This window comes from Gossypium arboreum, chromosome 4 (genome assembly GCF_025698485.1).
Source record: "Gossypium arboreum isolate Shixiya-1 chromosome 4, ASM2569848v2, whole genome shotgun sequence".
Lineage (NCBI taxonomy): Eukaryota > Viridiplantae > Streptophyta > Magnoliopsida > Malvales > Malvaceae > Gossypium > Gossypium arboreum.
In genome coordinates this window covers 52712396-52720216 of record NC_069073.1, presented here as the reverse complement: position 1 = coordinate 52720216, position 7821 = coordinate 52712396, and the positions used below count along the sequence as shown (strand labels likewise).

The 7821-nt window shown below is 35.7% G+C and overlaps 2 non-coding genes across 2 annotated transcripts; one reads left to right on the top strand and one right to left on the bottom strand.

Moving 5' to 3' along the window:
* The first annotated feature begins 3900 nt into the window (after window positions 1-3900).
* Window positions 3901-4008, top strand: LOC128292124 (small nucleolar RNA R71). Its single transcript, XR_008282109.1, has one exon. It is a non-coding gene; the product is annotated as a small nucleolar RNA R71 (small nucleolar RNA).
* A 3325-nt stretch (window positions 4009-7333) lies between these two features.
* Window positions 7334-7440, bottom strand: LOC128292058 (small nucleolar RNA R71). The gene has a single exon (XR_008282043.1). It is a non-coding gene; the product is annotated as a small nucleolar RNA R71 (small nucleolar RNA).
* Between the last annotated feature and the right edge of the window lie 381 nt (window positions 7441-7821).

Below are 7821 nucleotides of genomic sequence, written 5' to 3'. Positions count from 1 at the left end.
TACTACTTCTCTAGCATCATTAGTAGGTAAAGCTTGGGCTTTAACCCATTTGGACATATAATCGACAGCTACTAAGATGTATTTATTCTCAAATGAACTAGGGAATGGTCCCATGAAGTCGATACCCTAAACGTCAGATATTTCACATGAAAGCATATATGTCTGAGGCATTCATCATGTTTGGAGATATTACCTATCCTTTGGCATTTGTCACAAGAAGTAACATACCTATTGGCATCTTTGAATAGAGTGGGCCAATAAAAACCTGATCCAAGTATTTTATGTGCGGTCTTATTCCCACTATAATGCCCTCTAGTCAGTCCTGAGTGGCAATGTTCCAAGATCTTCAATGCTTCTATCCTTGTAATACATCTTCTAATGACTTGGTCTACACATATACGGAAAAGGAAAGGGTCTTCTCAATAGTAGTTTTTCTCATCAAAAAAGAATCGCTTCTTTTGCTGGTGTGTTAACCATTTTGGAATAATGTTAGGGGCTAAAAAATTTGCAATGTTTGCAAACCAAGGTACCTCAGAGTCAGATATAGCAAAAAATTGTTCTTCAGGGAATGAAACATTTATTTCAACTTCATTTAGCTCTTTGGTACTTGAATTTTCATGCCTGGAAAGATGATCAGCTGCGAGATTTTCAGTTCCTTTCTTATCCTTAATCTGCAAGTCAAATTCCTGCAATAACAAAATCCATCAAATAAGTCGAGGTTTTGCATCAGTCTTAGTTAAAAGATAGCGAAGAGCAGAATGGTCAGTATAAACGACAACTCTAGACAATATTAGATATGACCTAAATTTATCGAATGCAAAAACCACAGCCAGTAGCTCTTTCTCCGTGGTGGTGTAGTTTTCTTGTGCGGCTGTCAACGTTTTACTAGTATAATAGATTGGTTGAAAATGCTTATCTCTTTGCTGTCCCAAAACTACACCTACTGCAAAATCACTCGCATCGCACATTAGTTCGAAAGGTGAATTCCAATAAGGTGCAATTATAATTGGAGCTTTAGTCAATTTATCCTTTAAAGTATCAAATGCTTCTAAACATTCCTGATCGAAATTAAAAGGGACATCTTTTTCTAGTAATTTAGTCAAAGGCTTAGCTATTTTAAAAATATCTTTAATAAATCTTCTACAAAACCCAGCATGTCCTAAAAAGCTTCTAATAGCCTTAACCAATTTAGCTGGAGGTAGTTTCTCAATGACTTCAATTTTAGATTTATCAACCTCAATCCCTTTACTAGAAATTTTATGTCCTAACACAGTACCTTCTTGAACCATAAAGTGGCATTTTTCCCAGTTGAGCACAAGATTTGTTTCCTCGCATCTTATTAAGACTCGTTTTAATTTTTTAAGGCAAAGATGGAAAGAGTTACCCAAAATCGAGAAATCATCCATAAAGACCTCCATGATGTCTTCTACGAGTTCGTCAAAAATGGCCATCATGCAATGCTGAAATGTAGCAGGAGCATTACATAATCCAAAAGGCATTCTACGATAAGCAAACATAGCATATGGACATGTAAATGTCATCTTTTCTTGATCTTCAAGAGCTATTGGGATTTGAAAATAGCCAGAGAGTCCGTCTAGGAAGCAGTAGTACATGTGCCCTGATAATCTTTCCAACATTTGGTCAATGAATAGAAGGGGGAAGTGATCTTTTCTCATGGCATCATTCAGCTTCCTATAGTCAATGCAAACTCTCCAACCTGTGGCTGTCCTTGTTGGGATTAATTCATTCTTCTGATTGGCTACAACAATCATGCCTTCTTTCTTAGGAACAACCTGCATTGGACTTACCCAAGAACTGTCAGAAATAGGATAAATAATTCTAGCATCTAGGAGTTTAATTACCTTAGCTTTAACAACTTCCTTCATGTTGGGGTTCAGTCATCTTTGGGTTTGTACACATGGCTTATATTCATCTTCCATTAAAATTTTGTGGGAGCAAAAAGAAGGGTTGATCCCTTTAATGTCAAAAAGTTTCCAAGCTATGTCCCTTTTATGCTCTCTTAATACTTAGAGTAATTTCTCTTTCTCCTTGGGTTGCAAGTTAGATGCAATAATTACCAGAAATGTAGAATTATTTCCAAGGAATGCATATTCCAAGTGATTCGGCAATTGTTTAAGTTCTAGTTTGGGAGGTTCTTCAATAGAGGGTTTTTGCTTAAGTTCACCGTTTACCTTAATACCCTCATATTCTGCTAGTCTTGGGGAGGGTTGATTAGAATTTAGTTCAGTTCCTATCTCAGAATCATCATCCACCCCCTCTCCTTGGGCAAGACACAGTTCTATCATGTCCTTATGCACGATTTCTTGAAAAGAATCTTAAGTAGCATGATCAATAGAGTCAATAAAATAACATGAGTCATCCTGTTCCTTAGAAAATCTCATGGCATCATAAATTTTAAAAATAATCTCTTCGTCACCTACTCTAAGTGCCAATTTACCATCTCTCACATCAATAACAGCCCTAGCAGTGGCTAAAAATGGATGACCTAAGATTAAAGACACTTCAATATTCTCATCCATGTCAAGCACGACGAAATCAATAGGAAATATAAATTTATCTACTTTTACAAGTACGTCCTCTATAATTCCCCTAGGATATTTAACAGATCTATCAGCTAATTGAATACTCATCTTAGTGGGTTTAGGTTCCCCAAGACCAAGTTGTTTAAACATTTTATATGGCATCAAATTAATGCTAGCGCCTAAATCAGCTAGTGCTTTATCAACATTCAAACTACCAATTAAGCAGGGAATAGTAAAACTTCCTGGATCTTTCAGTTTGGTTGACAATTTATTTTCGAGTATGGTTGAGCACTCCTTATTAAGTTCCACAGTAGATAAGTCTTTAAACTTCCTTTTGTTTGTTAGAAGCTCCTTTAAAAATTTTGCATATGTAGACATCTGTGATATAGCTTCAACAAAAGGTAAGTTAATATACAGTTGTTTAAAAAGTTCAAGAAATTTACCGAATTGTGCATCCATGCAGCCTTTTTTCAACTTTGCTAGATATGGAATTGGTGGTTTATTCCTTTAGTATTGGATTGTCATTATTTTCAAATTTTACCTCCTCTCCTTTGTTTCTGTCAACTTCTTGTGGTGGCTCCTTTTCGGATTTAGCTAACACTTTCCCACTCCTTAGTGTAACTACTTTTACATGCTCTTTTGGATTAGTTTCGGTGTTACTAGGTAGATTTCCTGGTGGTCTTTCTGAAATCATCTTAGCTAGCTGCCCAATTTGATTCTGGAGTTATTGGATCGATGCTTGCTTATTTTTAAGTGCAGTTTCAGTGTTTTGAAAACGGGTTTCCACTACTGAAATAAATTTTGACATCATTTCCTCAAGGTTCAGCTTTTTCTCTTACTGGTAAGGCTATTGTTGGAAGCCTGGAGGGGGTTGTGGTCTCTGATTCCCTTGGCCTCCCCATGAGAAATTTGGGTGGCTCCTCCATCCTGCATTGTAAGTGTTACTATAAGAATTATTTTGAGGTCAAGGATTATTACCCATATAATTTAATTGCTCGTTTTCCATGTTGTGGCCATAATGTGGGTATTCTGAATTGCTCGTCCTCCTCCACTTGCATTGCATTGCATTACTGGGTGAACCTGTGAAGAACCAAGTAAACCATCAATTTTTCTACTCAAAATTTCTACCTGATTAGAGAGCATGGTGACCGAATCGACGTTAAAAATGCCAGCTACTTTTTTTGGCTTTGTCCTCATGACTTGCCACTGATAATTATTTAGTGATATCTTTTTTATAAATTCATAAGCTTCCTCAGGGGGCTTATTATTGATAGTTCCACCAGCAGCTGCATCAATCATCTGTCTAGTCGAAGGATTCAGGCCATTGTAAAAAGTTTAAACCTGTAGCCAGACTGGTAACCTATGCTGAGGGCACCTTCTCAAAAGATCCTTGTATCTCTCTCATGCATCATAGAGTGTTTCTAAATTCATCTGTAAAAAAAGAAGAGATATCATTCCTCAACTTAGCAGTTTTAGCCAGTGGAAAATATTTAAGTAAGAATTTTTCGGTCATTTGTTCCCAAGTAGTGATTGACCCTCGTGGTAACGAGTTCAACCACTGTTTAGCTTTGTTCCTCAACAGAAAGGGAAATAACCGAAGGTGAATGGCATCATCAGAAATGCCATTGATTTTAAAAGTGTCGCAGAATTCCAAAAAATTTGCCAAATGAGTGTTTGGGTCCTCGTTCTACAAACCATCAAACTGAACAAACTGTTGTATCATTTGAATTATGTTAGGTTTCGGTTCAAAATTATTTGCAGCAACAACCGGCCTAACTATACTTAACTCAGTTCCTATTAAAGTAAGTTTAGCATAATCATACATAGTGTGTGGAGCAGGATTCTGATTTACTAGATCAGCAGCAATCGTAGGAGGTAACAAATTTTCTTGATTTTCAGCCATCTCCTCGGTTGCGGTGGAAATATCGTCCTCTTGCTCTTTCTCTGTGTACCATAGGCTTCGCCTTATTTCTCTTCAGCTTATGCGAGCTGTGCGATCAATCTCACTGTCAAAAAGTAATGGTCCTGACAGGTTTCTTCTAGTCATAAACAATAAAAACCTGCCAGAAGGAAAAAGAAAATTTAGTAACAAAAATCAAAATCAAATTTAAATTTAAATTCCAATAAAATAAATGGGTAAAGTAATAAAAATTAAGTGTTCCTAATATCTTAGTTCCCTGCCAACAGCGCCAAAAATCTTGATGTGATGTGAATTGTGATAGGTTTTATAATTTATGAATGTCTGTTCTGAAAACTAACTATTATCATGACAAAGGCAAGCACACTTTATCGAACAGTAGTATAGCTTATGGCAAGACTGAGATGTCAAACCCAAAGGAACTAAAACTACTAGTATTAACTTTCTTTTTATTATCTAGCCTAAAAATAAAAGGGGTTTGTTTTATCTAAACTAATTACTAAACTAAGAATGCACAGAAAGTAAATTGGGGAAATAACTTTTGGGAAAACTGAATGATTTGGACAATACCTAAGGGAAAAATCCACCTAGACTTCACTTGTTATTGACTTTGAATCAGACGATTTATTCACTTGACTTGATCCGTAGAAATCCCTAAGTTATATTATTATCTCTCTCGAGACTAACAACATCTAACCCTAGGTTGATTAATTGAAATATCTTTCTAATTAAAACCCCTAGTGTTGCATTAACTCGATCTATGGATTCCCTTATTAGGTTTCACCTTAATCCGGCAAAATTAAGTCACCCTATCTCTGGACATGAAATCAACTCCGCTTAATTATGTTAGATATACTCTTAGATAGGGACTTTTGCTCCTCTGAATAAGCACATCAATACTTGAATCAATATCCTGGAATATTAAAGCAAGAATTAAGAACTCATAATTAAGAACAAGTCATATAATTCAGATAATAATAACAAGATCCGTCTTAGGTTTCATTCCCCTTAGGTATTTAGGGGGTTTAATTCATATTTATGAAAGAAAACATATCAAAAGAATAATGATAACAAAACATAAAGAAAACCCAAGAACTCTTAAAGGGAATTGAAGGGAGATCTTCAGTCTTGAAGGTGAATCTAGCTTCTGAGATGAATCAATCGGCTTTCTTCGAGTAATTCCTTGCCTCCTACTCCGTGTGTCTTTTAGGTACCTCTTGGGGTCTTTATATAGGCTTTAGAATGCTTCAAAACCCTCAAGAATGGCCTTTTCTGAATAGGACTAGATTTGGGCTCGACAAGGACACGCCTGTGTGACACGCCCATGTGCGATTGCTTCAAATTGTGTTCGAGTCTGTTGAAGGGTCATGGGCATGTGAACTACCAGTGTGAGGAAGTCCAGGCCGTGTTGATTTCCCATGTTGACTCATTTTCTCCATTTTTGGCCCGTTTCCCACTCTTTTTACTCTCCTATGCTCTCCTAAGTATAAAACATGAAATTAAAGGATTAGGAGCATCGAATTCACCAATTCTAAGGATAATTCATCAAAAATTATGCTAAGCATGGGATAAAAATATGTATAAATTATGGTTTATCAAAGATTATTGTGATTAAATTTTTTTAAGGTAGAAATACATTGTTACCTCACGTAATCTTTTATGTGCTTATGAGATTGAATTAATTGTTTAAATTGGCAAAGAGATATGTACGAGAGATTATTTTAATTTCATAAGTATGTATGTGCATTAACACAATTTCTTATTAAAATTTTTTTAATTGGTTGAATTGACATAGAGATATAGTTAAGAGATAAATGAATTTTGGTAAGTAAGTATGTTCATAAGTTAGCAAATTATCGAGTTGCCATGAATTTATTCGTAACAACTTAAACATGATTTTAATAATTCTAAGTTAAGAAATGTAATTAATCTAACACAATTATGTCATCTTAATTAAAATCATCTTTTGAAATCATGCATTGGAACTTTTGTTTTATTTTTATTTATTGTACTTAGTTAAAATACTAGTTTTTAGTCACCTCCTCAAATCAAAATATTTTTCTTCACCAAAGTGTTTTTAAAATTGCATTCATAAATAATTCTTTTCACAGTCCTTGTGGGTACGATAACTTGACATTTACTTGTCACTTTATACCTTGTTGCATTTGTGTACACTTGTACATTTCCGTCATTCCAAGTTTTTGGCACCGTTGTCGGGGACTGTTTTAAAAAGTCATTATTTGTGTATTTGTTAGTTTTGCATTTTGGTTTATTTTTCTGTTCAATTTTAACTTAATGAATTTTTCTGTGATTATTTCAGGTGTTTATGAGCATTGACCGAATTATCGATTTACTCCCTATAAGCTCTAAAATTGAACGAAATTTTCGACAGTGAAGAAGATAAGCAACCCAGAGAAGGACCAAAGAGATGAACCTTGAAAATTTGAATCAAGGAAACAGAGCAAACCTTGCTCAAAATCCTATCCTTGTTGCTGATGATAGGGATATAGCTCTAAGATAGTATGTCATGCCAGTGTTTCATGATCTTAATGCGGGTATTAGGAGACCCTAAATCGAGGCACAACAATTTGAGCTAAAGCCATTCATGTTCTAGATGCTTCAGACAGTGGGCCAATTCAGTGGAATGCCTACTGAAGATCCTTATCTTCACTTAAGACTGTTTATGGAGGTGAGCAATTCTTTCAAGTTAGTCGAAGCACCCGAATATGAATTACGATTGAAGCTATTCCCATATTTCCTAAGGGACAGAGCTCAAGCCTGGTTGAACTCATTGCTACCAAATTCAATTTCCACATGGCAAGAGTTAGCAGAAAGATTCCTCATGAAGTATTTCCCACCTAGCAAGAATGCTAAGTTGAGGAACGAGATCACTGCTTTCCAACAAATGGATGAGGAGTCCTTATATGAGGCATGGGAAAGGTACAAGGAATTATTACGGAAGTGCCCTAATCACGAAATCCCACATTGCATCCAACTTGAGCCATTTTATAATGGTCTCAATGCCCACACAAGGATGGTAGTGGACGGTTCTACTAGTGGTGCTCTCCTTTCGAAGTCTTATAATGAGTCCTATGAAATCATTAAGAGGATTGCCAGCAATAATTATCAATGGCCAACCAATCAAGCAGTGTTAGGAAGTCACTGGAATATATGAAGTAAGCTTTTACTTCACTCGCATCTCAGGTATCCTCAATATCCTCAATACTTAAAAATTTTACCACTAATGGGTTCAATAGTTTTGCAGTACAGCCACCGAATCAATTTGAAAATGCAGCCTGTATCTATTGTGGGGAAGGACATTTGTTTGAAGAATGTCCATCGAACCCAGAATCTGTGTAT